The sequence below is a fragment of the Bos indicus genome, chromosome 2 (assembly GCF_029378745.1).
Source record: "Bos indicus isolate NIAB-ARS_2022 breed Sahiwal x Tharparkar chromosome 2, NIAB-ARS_B.indTharparkar_mat_pri_1.0, whole genome shotgun sequence".
Lineage (NCBI taxonomy): Eukaryota > Metazoa > Chordata > Mammalia > Artiodactyla > Bovidae > Bos > Bos indicus.
Genome location: NC_091761.1, coordinates 46,471,245 through 46,484,923, shown reverse-complemented (window position 1 = coordinate 46,484,923; position 13,679 = coordinate 46,471,245). Strand labels below are relative to the sequence as shown.

The 13,679-nt window shown below is 38.2% G+C and overlaps 1 long non-coding RNA gene across 1 annotated transcript in view; it reads left to right on the top strand.

Moving 5' to 3' along the window:
- The first annotated feature begins 246 nt into the window (after positions 1-246).
- Positions 247-13,679, top strand: part of LOC139176366 (uncharacterized) — a 156,265-nt gene continuing 142,832 nt past the window's right edge. The window contains exon 1 of the long non-coding RNA XR_011560781.1: positions 247-422. This is a non-coding gene — a long non-coding RNA (uncharacterized lncRNA). The remainder of the gene's footprint in view (positions 423-13,679) is intronic.

Below are 13,679 nucleotides of genomic sequence, written 5' to 3'. Positions count from 1 at the left end.
CAGAGAACAGACTGGGGGCTGTGTCCTGCAGGGTTTCAGAACTCTCGCCAAGGCTGCTGGGCCAAGGGCTTGAGGTGGAGGTGAACTTCTTCCATATCTCTCCCTCTGTGATCTAATGGCAGTGGCCATCTGCCTGGGTCACAATGTGTGGGAGCTGGTCCCAAGGGAGCCTGAGGAGCCTGAGGGCCAGTAGGGGGGAGCCTGAGGAGCCTGAGGGCCAGTAGGGTCCTGGGCACTTGGCTCACTCAGGGACCTACTGGCCCTCAGGCTCCTCAGGCTCCCTTGGGACCAGCTCCCACACATTGTGACCCAGGCAGATGGCCACTGCCATTAGCTGGAAGAATCTGGGGACCTGGGCCTCAGAGTTCCACCACCTGAGATCTGCTTCCCCTTAGCTGGGACTGGACCTCAGAGGGTAACAGGTGAGTGTTGGGACCTGGCCCTTTCTTGTCAGAACAGACAATAACATTTGGTGGAGTTTACAGGAGCCTGAGACCTGACCTCAAGAACAAAGGATCTGACACTAAAAAGTTGCAACAACTACCTGTACCTCTGCCTCACCTTTCCTATAAAAGAGCTTTGCTGAAAGCTTTCAGGGAGTTTGGGGTTTTTAAAGGCCTGAGCCACCCACCTCTTTGCATGGCCCCCAGTAAACCTTTGTTGTTCCACACTCCCACATTTTGGTATTGGGATGTGAGAGTTGGACTGTAAAGAAAGCTGAGCGCCGAAGAATTGATGCTTTTGAACTGTGGTGTTGGAGAAGACTCTTGAGAGTCCCTTGGACTGCAAGGAGAGCCAACCAGTCTATTCTAAAGGAGATCAGTCCTGGGTGTTCATTGGTAGGACTAATGTTGAAGCTGAAATTCCAATACTTTGGCCACCTGATGCAAAGAGCTGACTCATTGGAAAAGACCCTGATGCTGGGAGGGATTATGGGCAGGAGGAGATGGGGACGACAGAGGATGAGGTTGGATGGCATCACAGACTGAATGGACATGGGTTTGGGTGGACTCCGGGAGTTGGTGATGGACAGGGAGGCCTGGCGTACTGCAGCTCATGGGGTCGCAAAGAGTCAGACATGACTGAGTGACTGAACTGACTGACCTCACTGTGCGTCGGGCACATGTTGTGTTTCAGTAACAATATTTAATAAAGCCCTTGATATAATATGGAAGATATTGCTTCCAGATCAGAAGGATGTTGCTATTTTCTCATGGTTGAGCTGTTTTCTTATGATTCTTGCTTTTCTATTCAGTGGTGAAACTAGTGACACAGTGATAGTATTTTTTTTTTTTTTATGTTAGACTTTTTCATCTCTTATTATATATCTTAGTTTCTTTAAGAAAAATTTATAGGCCACAAGTACAGTGGTCATTCATTTTTAAAGTACCTCTGATATCTGAAGAGGTGGTCTTACATCATGCATACATTACAGTACATACATATTGAAAGCTGAGTTTGAGAATAAATCACAAGTACTAGGAACAAATCTACTTTTCTGATTTCTTTTATTTCAAAATGTTTTGAGGAGAAAAAAGGGCTGTGACATTTGCACAACACATATATCAGTGCATGGGCGGTTATGTGTCACTTCTGTTTATTGTGGTCAGTGGAGCTATAGGTCAAGGAAGTCACCTATAGGCAAGAACAGCATTAGAATATTCATGGTTCAGCACTTGGTATCACTTGGCGTGACACAAAGCTACTAATGCAGGTGTTTAAAGGACTTCCCAAGCTCTTGGAAGGTCAAGGTCAGTACCATTTAAACATAATTAATGATCATTAGTTAGTTTTATTTAATTTACCTTTTATATTCTTGTCAACTGTAGAGTAAGATAATAAACACTTTTAAACAAGCCTGTAAGAAAGAGTGAATTCAAATTAATTAAATTAACAAGACCATTCAGAATCATTGGGAATGGAAATCTCTAGAAAGTTTCTTTGAGCATCTAGATCAAAGCTGTCCAGTGGAAGTAAGCCACCAATATAATTTAAAATTTTCTAGTTATCACACTAAAAAATGAAAGGTAACAGTTGGCATTGATTTTCAGATTATGTTTTATTTTACTCAGTATAATAAAAATATTAGCATTTCAGCACATAATCACTTTAAAAATTACTGAGATTCAAAAGATTCTCCTTTTGTACTAAAACTTTTGAAATCTGGTGTGCATTTTGCACTTATAGCACATATCATATTCAGACTGGTCATATTTCAAGTACTCAACAGCCATTTGTCTAGAAGGTACCATATTGGATAGTACAAGTCTAGATTTTTAGAGTTGAAGCTAGAACATTAGTTCATTTTCATTTTATCATAGCTAGTGTGTTGTTATAATTAGAGAAATTAATGCTTAGAATGACAGCTAAGTCTAAGGACATAGAGTGAACTACCACTTAATAAAGAAAATGTAATGGATATGTTGCTGATTCATTGCCAAGGGGTAGAGAAAAATACAAGCTGCTAGTGCCTTCTATTATGCAACAAATAAAACTCTAACCCACAAATCTAAAGGGAAAAGTCAAACTAATGAGCTTTGGTTGGAATGAGACCAATGGCAGAACCAGTTTGACCACACAAGCATTTCCTGTAGTCTCTTGGAGAGATGGATATCAGGGCCATACCATGGGCCTGAGGGCAGGATGCCAAAGGGCAAAGACCAAGATCTTTCAATGTCAATTTTTTACATTGCCCATCTGTTAGATTCTTAATGAAGCTTGGTGAATTGACAAGCATACTGCCTGGTGGGATGTACATACAGTAGGACTGTTATAGTATTATATTCTGGTTCATAGTAGGGGAGTCTTGCATTTATACAGTATTCAGTTTTTCAAAGGGTATTTTCATTTATTTTCACAAATTTTAAAAACAGGCTTTACTAATCATGGCATACCAAGCAAACTAAGGCCAGAAAATTTCATTTTAGCAAATGATTATTGATTGAGCAGTTAATAAGCAAAGAATTGTGTTGGCCTTCAGGTCTGTGTGTGTTCAGTTGTGGCCTTCAGGAGGTCATGGTAATTGTTACTTGAGAACTTAGATGTACAAGGCCTTATATATATATACCTTGAAAATAAATCATTGTAATCATTTGATTTCAAGGTAGTATATTCAGATCTGCTCCAGGAAAATGCTCAAATCTTGCTGCTTAGCCAAATCTATCTGCTTCTTTATCCTGGTAACCTGGATTAGACCATGCAGGAGCCTCAAGGAATTCTTCCCTCAGAGTAACATAGAGCCAACTAAGCCATTCTCCTTATTCTTCTTATATCTTCCTCTTGGCTTTTCCACAGAGAGATAAAAGATAGAGTTAGTATTATTCTCTTCATTCTCCACTCAGAGATTTACTTGCTCCTCCATACTCTTGGATACACATTTAAGCTCTACTTGCTAAAAATGAAATTGCCTATACATGTGTTGAGAATGACGGTAACAGTGGTGGTGGAAAAGAGAGTAAGATCTTGAAATCCCCCTAGGTGCCAGCGTGAGGTAGGGCAGAGTATGTCACTATAACATTCCCAATCTTGTATCTCTCTTCATTTAAGTCAATTGATTTAGCATTCAAGGCTAGTAAAGGAGAGACACGGCTACCTCTTTCAAGAGAGATGAGTGGACATTTTTGTGAGATCTTTAATCCTTGGAGTTACTCTTATTTACTTTAACCAATATGACTGTCATTTTTACCTATTTGGCTGTTTATAAGTGTGTCATTTTTATTGTCCCCAGAAACTACTGAGGACAATATGTTATGTAATTACTTTCATTATTAGTAAATTCATTCTAAAGTCATTTTATACAGTTGCTAGTAATTCAGTTCTTATTTACTCTTTCAGTTGTGCATAGCTATTGTTGAACCAAATTTATAAGCACAGACTACATATTTTAAAGTTTTATTAAAGTATAGTTGACCTACAGTGTTGTTAGGACTATATGGATTTTGCACCAGAGCTATTGCAGCAAGTTGTACCAAATAATACAGTTATGAGTAGTGTGAAAACGCCTGGAACTTGCTTTCCTATCTTTTATAGTTTTATACTACAAGAATGTATATACTTTTCGGACCAATTCTTTGTCCTTATGTAATATACAAAAGTCTTTCCTTTTATACAAAAAAAAAAAAAAAAAAAAGGTGGATTTCCCCCTCTGATTCTGCTTGGTACAAAATAGAGGATCTTATTCTGGCACCTGAGCAGTTTCTGGAGCAGAGTATTTCTCTTCAGATTTTCCCACTTTTCTAGTTATTGGAGATAGTCAGGAATTCCTATACCAGTCCTGATCTTAAGGAGACCTTATCATTAAAGAAGTTTGGCTTTTAAGGGAAGGAAAATAATGTTAACTCTCTCTCAGGAGTTAACAAACTTTGAGGGAGGTGGTTTTTCATTTTTATTTTCAAGGTGAGAGAGAGTTCACATGGATGAGATATGAAAGAGAAGGTCCTCTAGAGAAGGGGAGTTGGTTTTCTCATCTTTATCTTCAGTAGCCGAATGAGGATGGTGGGGAGACTGAGATGATAGACATTTCTTGATCAAAACCCAAGGGATAGAAGAGAGGAAGAAGAAGAGAAAAGATGATGGAGACTATAGCAGACTTCCATAGTCTAAGTTAGATAAAAGACATGGTTATAGTTAAGGGTGGATTTAGTGGAAGGTTTTTTTTTTTTTTTTTTTTAAGTGGGGAAAATATAGGACATCTCTTCTTTGGAGAATTGACAATGTTCAACTCTGGACTCATGTTAAAAAAGAATCACCTGAGAGCTTTTAAAAACACCTCATGTCAGGGCCTCAGATAAATTTATCAGAGCCTCTGAGAAATGAGACTTACGGAAGTTCTAATGTGCAGCCGGGGTTGAGAATCAACAAGAGGCGTATTGTACTAGGATGGTATTTTCCCACTCTAGACAAATAGGTTTTGAATGTGAAGACAGGATCACTGTTTTTGGAAAAACTCTCAATGTTGATCCAGTGGATAGCCAATTCTGAAAATCACTGCATCAAAACCCTAACATTCAATATCATTTCTCACCCTGTATTCCTTATTTAGTGGATGGCATCACTGTACAACCTTATGCCTAAGTTTACACTTGCCAGTTTTATCTTATATTACAAAATTTGTTTCTTATAGGACGTTAAGTATACATGCTAAAACAGAAAATGAATTCAGTTTTCTTGACGTTAGAAAACCATCGGTTTTAGTCAGTTTACAAATTCAATTAATTATTCCTCTTCATATTTGTTTCATTCTCTTCTCCATTCTATCATGGCCTCAGTTCAAGCTACCATATCAACTAATGTGTTAATTTCTATACTTACCCGCCAATCTCTAGTCGCATTTCATGTTCCCCTGACTACTCTCTCCCAATCCATCAGACTCACTTCTGCCAAATTGGCTAATCCCAAATGAAAGTATGAGCATATTGATTTCCTACTCAAATTCTTTTAATGACTCAAAAGTAAAATTTGTGTGTGGCATGAAAAGCCATCATGATGTTGTCCCAGTCTTGTTTTGTTTTATTCCTGCTACGGTCTCTTTTTATAATTCAGAAATATTGAGCTACTTGGTGGTTCCCTGAACTGGCTCCTTTCTCTCCTCTTCCATGTGGTACCCTGCCTCCATTAGTCCCCCATCACACTGCTTATCCTTCAGGTCTTAGCTCAGTCCCTTCTCTCTGAAACCCTTCAGCAGTCAGGCAGTGGGCAGTTCCTTTGTTACTGCCCCTGTCATTCTAGAACAACTTACATTGAGACCTTTTCTTTATTCTAATTGTTAATTGCATATGTCTCTAACCTCACTTGACTGTATGCTTCTTGAGGGTATGGAAGAAAGAGGCTTTGAGCTATGGGCTTGAATCTTTAGATGAACTCATTAACTTATTACATAGTTTGAGCTGTCAAGAGAAAACTGGTGTTATAACTAATAACAGAATCGCCACAGAACACTTGGTATTAAACTAACATAAGGTTACTGAGGTCATTATGAGTGATAAATGTAATTTGCTATGACAAAATACGTTTTTAACTTAAGTTTCACCATTGTATTACCTTTCTTAATTCTTTAACGGTGGAACATCTTGTGACTAAATGAGTGTGTACATTTTAATCTGAAAAGTGCTTCCCTGTTTCAGCTTAGCTTAGTCTACAGGTCTCACCCATGGTCCCACAGTTATTCATTTCCAAGTGTACTTGACAGTGTCTGAAAGCCTCTTGACTGACCCATTAATTCATTTATTTAACACAATGTTATTGAATATGGAATATGTATAGAACAATTACACTAACGGTAAAGGATACAGAGATGAAAACAAAAACAAAAACAAAAACAGTTTTTCCCTTTGGGGATTAGAAAGCATAGGTTTTACATATGTTTATTTTAATCCTCCTAACAGTCCTGAGGAGCAAATATTACATCTCCATAAATGAGGACGTTCCAGAATATTTATCATCTCAAAGGGATTGAAAGAGTCAGACACAACTGAGTGACTAACACTTTTCACTTTTATCATCTCAAAAGCAGCTTAAAGCTGGTGCTTTCCTAAGTATAAAACATAAAACATCTCTCATTGTTTTGGAGATCTACTTGTGATTTACAACTGTGTTTCTTAAACTTTAATGTAAAGACAAATCACCCCCAGGATCATAGTAAAATACAGATTTTGGTTTAGTAGGTCCAGGGTGGGATCCCAGATTCTACATATCTAGCAAACTCTGAAGTGCGGTGCAGTTGGTCTGTGAACCGTACTTTGAACAGCAAAAGTTCAGAACATCATGTGTAGAATTCCTTTGTGTCAAACACTGTTCCTTTATTTATTGAGTCTTTTGTTTTGAAGATGAAAGCCAAGTACTAAGTTCTCACATCCTTATGCTTCCTCAGCCTTCTGGGCCCAGTCAGCATATTCACCCATCGTCAGTCTTCTTTAACTCTTCTACCCCACAACCATCTGGTCCCATTACAAACTCTACTCTGCTTATCAATAGTTGTTTTCTCGTATCTGGTTTGTTTCTTAATCTACCTGGTAAGCTCTTTAAGGGCAAGAACCACATCTTGTTCATGTATTAGCTCCTCCACACTGCTAGTATCGTGCTGCACACTAGATACCAATGAGTAATATGAGCTTGTGTTTATAGAGGAGTCTAATGTGTCCCCTGGACTGTATTCCATTTTTTTACACACATTTTCTCATTTAATCTTTCACAGACTGTGACATTCTTACTGTTTTGCAGGTATACAAACTGAAACCCAGATAGTTTATTACTTAAATAAATAAACATTTACCTAGTAGTCACGGCAGGATTTGAACCCGGCTTTTATTCTGCAGTCTATATCCTTTCCTTTCTGACACCAAGCTACTACTTATTACAGTGGACACTTACTCAACTGACAGACTAATCTTGTGAATTAATTATCATTTGAAGCAAAATTGAATTAGAGACTTGATTTTTACTTTGTTTTATCCATTTTTATGGTGGGAATGTCTGCAATAGGAATCATCAGGAGAATTTCAGGAAAGGATTCTGATCTAACTAGTCTCCCAGTTATTTTCTGGTCAGACCAGTTTCTTGCACTGGGGCAGGTTTCAGGCTGGCAATGTCATGAACTTTATGAAGCCTGATGAAGGGCTGGTGGCTCTGACAAGGCTATTGTCTAATTCTTACCACCACTTCTTCATTTACTTCACTTCTAGATTCCTATCTTTGGAAACCAAAGAAGACTATTGTGATTAGATATTTATTCTACTGACTTACCAGTTGATATAGAGGTAGTTGTTTTATAATTCAACATGCTTTTGTGACTTTTGTCCTGTTTTATGTCAATTTTACCCACCCGAGGGCATGTCTAGCTAGAATGAAATACAGTCTATGTTTGCTGATGATTATTTGTCCATTATTTTAAAGTAAAATATAGAAATGGATCACTTAAATACAATTTTAGAAGGGAAAAAATTCTGCTTTGTCTTTCTAGCTTTGTTTTCCTGGAGGTTAATAAATAGTATTTTGGGTATATGAACAACGTTTCACCTTCCTGTAGTTCTTCTAACCTCTATTCCTGGAGGCCTCATATTATGTGCCATCTTCAGTGAAAGCAAATTGTAAGAATTTTTATGCCCAATGGAAGCTTTTCTATACAAAAATACTCAAACTTTGTTAGATCTTTTCTGATAAATCTTATAATCCTCAAACCAGAATGTTTCTTAAAATAGCTATTGTTCTGGAAGAATCCTATAGAATGAAGCTTGTCCCAGTGGTGGCAGTCAAGGATAGTGTTTCTGAGCCTGGGCTCTGGAGAAGAAAGACTGGATTCATAGTTTATTATCTGCATAGACTTGGAGGGTTCACTTAAATATCCCAAGCCTTTTTGCCATCATCAGCAAAATGGTTATGATAATAGTTCTTATGAGGATGAAATTAGATAACTCATATAAAGCACTTAGCATTTAGCAAAAACTCAATAAATTTTAACTTTTATTATTTCACTTTTCTCTTGACTCACTTCCAGAATGAAAATTCTAGAAGAGTATAGGTATTGCAGTGTGGATTGCTTTGCTTAATTGTTACAGTTTGTGAAAAGAGATTATTTGGAAAAAATGCTTAATATTTTGCAGCAAGGTTCTGATTTGTGAATATATATGTATTTTCTTTTTCAATTTTGGTATCTGTTTTTAATATGAGTCATTGTGGTTTGGTTATACTTTTCTTTCATGAACAGTTATTTAATTATGGCCACAGAACCAACTTTATTTCATTCTGACTTTTGGAATATTCTAGGATTTAATGTTCTCGCTGGGAAGAGGATTGTGAACTATTTAAGTGCTTTTTTTTAGGTTTCCATCCACAGATAGGTATAGTTAAAATAAACTAAGAATACACTAGCATGAAGGGGCTAGAATAATGACATTATGCTTAAAGTATCAATAATGCTTGGTGGTGTTTTATACTTTTCTTCTGAATAGATTTGGAGTGTTTTATGCTACACTGTATTTTCTTGGAAGCTTAATAAATAATCTCCTCAAGAAATTTATATCTTTTCAGCATATTTTTTTTTCTTAGACCCAAGATTACATATATAGCACTTAAGTTAAACTCTATTCTCTTTATGTGCATACTTAGACATTGAAGCATAGACCATTTATTCTTATAGGTCAGGACCCTGTAAAAATTAATGAGATGTGTCAGAATGGTGCCTTTGGGGATGACAAAACTGGTGATGCTGTTCCAGATGGAAGACAAGGCGAATTTTACCAGTTGAGGGCATTACCTGCCTGGTTCAGTAAGAAAAGCTTCTTAGTTCTGGAGAGCTCTTGCAATGATCTATCCATAAGAGCAAATGCAGTACATTTTAAATTATAAGCTGGTAATAGATAAAAATACAAGATTATGTTAAAATATTTTACACCATTTCTGCTTTGTTCTAAGCCCCATTCCTAGGTGGAATCTATATCAAACAACAAAATTTAAATATAGAGAAGAAGTAATTTGATTTACCAAAGGAGTTTTTGTTCACTAAAATATTTTATGTCAGAATCTTCTAAATGGACTCACAAAATCAAGTGCTTACAGGGATCAGGTGGGATCTATAACAGAGTAAAGTGGACTGGATGGACATCTAGAGAGTTCAATCCACTGACTAGAACTATTTTCTTAAATTCATTCATCCAGGTCTTTAGCTGGTGTGGTAAAAATAACAGTGTCTGCAAATATGAGTTTTCTTCTGGGCTCTTCCGCTTATTGGTTCTATTGTCTTGGACATAGGTATATTTATCAACAAAACGGGGGCTTGACATGAATAACCTCTAAGGTGAGTTCCAACTTTGAGTGGTGGAAGTTTGTGGATACCAGTCACTTTAGCATTTTATCACAACGTTCTGAGAAACAAGAAGCTAAATGGAGTCTCCTGTAAAGGCTAGATTGGAGAGCCCTGAAAGACTCTCTACCTCTCTCTAATAAAGGTCTTATAAACCATTCCCTTAGAATTGTTCCCCAACCCCTTCGTCTCCCAAAACCCCCCAAAATAGGCTAAGGGTAATAAAGTGAGGAGGCCTTGCATGGAGACTTTAAGTACAAAGTCTGTAAAATTTGAATAGAGGCAGGTAGAAGAAAAAGCCAAAAAAAATGAAATTACACTGTGTTTGAAGAAAGATTTTTTTATTCATTACCTTACCCCGAGTGGAGTGTCAGTCACCCAACTAATATTGGGCTCCCATTAGGCTCTTAAATTAGCCTGATTGGGGGCAATATTTCCAATATTAAAGCATTTGAACCTTCTCCTCCCATTCACACACACATACTAATCAGGAGTCTTAATTGCATAAAAATAAAATCTGGTCTACCTACTACAAGGACAAATCATTAAGTGTGAAGATAGCTTAAAGAATTGTTGCAAAGGGTGAATCTGCTTCCAGGAGTGATTTCAAAAGCCCTAGGCTGCTGAGAGTTGTACCCCTTCTTGGTTAGGAAGCTCCCCACCAGCCTAGCTGCCTGCTTCAGAACTTTACCACTTGTGGTGATTTAGCACCAACAAATTGCCAAATCAGAGAGCTACTTCAGCAGCTGCCAGCTCCAGAACATGCTTTCATTGCCATGGTTCCTACCAGCCTTGCACTTGACCTCTCTCTCCATAGAGCTCAATGTGAAACAGAGTGTGTACCCTTGCATTCGATGGGCAGAACCTAGATCTCACCCAGAACCCTGGCTACAAGGGAGTCTGGGAAATGTAGATTTCAGTTTTTGAACAGTTAATGTTGTTAGATGGTAGTTGGAATGGGTTGCATGAGTCATCCATCATCCAGTAAATCATGTTGCCTTACAGCCTGTTGCCTCAGAAGGATACAGGAAACTTAACAACACAGACAGGGCAGGAGGGAGCTAGTACTTCATATGTTTAGCCGGTCAGTAGGCTTAAAGCCAGCCTTAGAAGTTATCTAAAATTTTAGCATATTAAGACCAAGACAAGAAGACATATGATACAGTTTCTCTGAAAGTCTGGAGGAGATTATAGCCTATTAAAGCTTGGCCAAAGTCCTTGCTGCCCAGTATGGAAGGCAGTTATAATGGAAAGATGGGGAAAGAGAAGGAGTGAGACAGAGAGAAGTAGAAGAAGGCAGATGTCCAAACTTTTTTTTTCCCTTCTACCATTTGAACCATCCAGATAAATAAGGAAGCCTAAGGATATAAACGGAGAAGGCAATGGCACCCCACTCCAGTACTCTTGCCTGGAAAATCCCATGGATGGAGGAGCCTGGTAGGCTGCAGTCCATGGGGTCGCTAAGAGTTGGACACGACTGAGCGACTTTACTTTCACTTTTCAATTTCATGCTTTGGAGAAGGAAATGGCAACCCACTCCAGTGTTTTTGCCTGGAGAATCCCAGGGACAGGGGAGCCTGGTGGGCTGCCGTCTATGGGGTCGCACAGAGTCGGACACGACTGAAGCGACTTAGCAGCAGCAGCAGCAGCAAGGATATAAGGGAGTCTTAATTAGGAATCTGGCAGTCAGTTCCCTGGCAGGCTCCTCTGTCACCCACTATACTCAGTGGGGCAGTGTGGACTGCTGGAGTTAAGCGTTTCTAAAACACTGAGTTTCTGAGACCCCAAGTGGAGAGGATGTGGAATGTAGGTTAGTTGAACATCAGCAGACATGCCGCATCGACCAGAGTTATAGAGATGTTTGAGCCTTCAGCAGAGCTGAGGGCTGACAATCCAGGTCATAGTGGAAAATGTGGAGACAGACGGGTCCAGGTCAGATGGGCCCTCCTCCACTAATTTTTCTCTAACCTTTCTCCTTCCCATCATCACTTGGCACTTCATGGAGAACTAATTTCTCTCTCTGCCAAGTTTCTGTAGCCCACTGTTCATTCTTCTATGATGCACCTCATATGATACTGTGTTTGTTTGCATATCCGTCTTTCTCACTAGATAGTGAAATCTCCAAGAGGTAGGGCTTTTAATATCTGTATCCCTCGTTCTCTGCATATTTCCTTTCAGTTGGGGCTGAATTGACATTTTTTAATACCTTAATGACATATTCTTTATCCTGTATGTAGTTATACTTAGCCTAATTGTGCCACCATTTAGATTGGGTAATATTTTCAAGGGGAGGATATGAAATGTGATTATGAATCTTGTAATATAGATGGAGAACCAGGAAATAAAGAGTGTAGAAGGGGAAAGAATAGGAGTTTGGAGGGGCAAGAAAAAAGAGAACTAAATACGTAGAGGACGTGTGATTATTTTTTTTCTTTTCTAACTACCTCAAACATTTCTAAAAGTGAGCAATGAAATTATCTTTCTTGTCTTTAAGTTATGTAAATTATATGATTAATACATAAATGCATTTTAATTGTGCAATTTAAACCCTGTTCAGAAAACTGAAGTCCTTTTAGTCTTTGTGGTAGGCAGAGTAATGGCTTCCCCAGAGATGGCCATGTTCTGATCCTGGGTTCAGTGGATAGTCTCATTTCGTGGCTAAAGGAACTTGGTTGAAAACCTTGGGATGGGGAGATAGTCTTGGGCTGTCCAGATGGGCCCAAGCTAATGACAGGAGTCCTTATGGGAGGGAGGCAGGAGGAAAAAGTTAATAGTAGATGTGATGATGGAAGCAAGAGATTGGATTTATTCAAGGAAGGGGCCACAAGTCAAGGAATGCAGGTGGCCTCTAGAAGCTAAAAAAAGGCAAGGAAATAGATTCTCCCCCCAGAGCCCCCAGAAGGAATCAGCCCTTCCAGCACCTTGACTTTAGTCTAATGAGATGGATTTTGAATCTCTGACCTCTAGAACTGTAAGATAATGAATTCACTTGTTTTTTAAGCCATTGTGTTTGTGGTACTTCATTACAGTAGCGATAGCAAAGGAATCTAGCCTGTTAGTTCGTCTCACTCGCTCTACCAGAGGTAACCAGTGTTATCAATATAATGTGTATCCTTTCAGACCTTCTTTTACGTATGTATCTATATCTATATATCTATATAAAGCTGTCCCTGTGTAAATAGCATGGGTTTGAGTGCTATTAAATTTCACTGGCTATATTATTCTGCTGTTTTGTTTTTTTTACTTATCACTGTGTCTTGGAATACTTTTTTAATCACTATATGTTAGTGTACTTTCCTTTTTTCAACTACTCTTTGATTTTTCCATTCTTATGTTTCATAGTTTACATTACCATTCCACTAAATTATTTTATACAGTAAAATATTGAAATTTACCTTTCTGGCATAAAGAAAGGGAATGTTGCTGGTTGAAAAGCATAATCAAGTTCTTGCTTCAGGATATTAAAAAACACTCAAATTTAGCTATATGTGATCATCATTGGAAATACTTTATTTCTCCCAAGTGAATGATTATAGCTGAATGTGCCTTGGAGAAAGTAATGTTAAATCCTGTCTAATCCAATATTCTTATTTGTGAATTTTTTCTTTTTAAGCTTTAGAGTTTTTTGAACAACCATGTGTTTCATTCTTAAATAGCTTTAACAGATTAAAGAATGGTAGTGAAAAATAATCCCACCTTGCAAAGTAGTCTTTTTTGATGCAGACTTCTCAGGGCAGGTTATAACACATAATGAGATGTCACAGCCCGGTGAGACATGCAAAGCAGGTTTAAAAAACTGCCAGTACTGCATAGAATCTTTAATACTGAGGATGGTAACTGTGGAGAAGAAGAAATCCATTTGCTGCCATTCTGTTTAAATGTC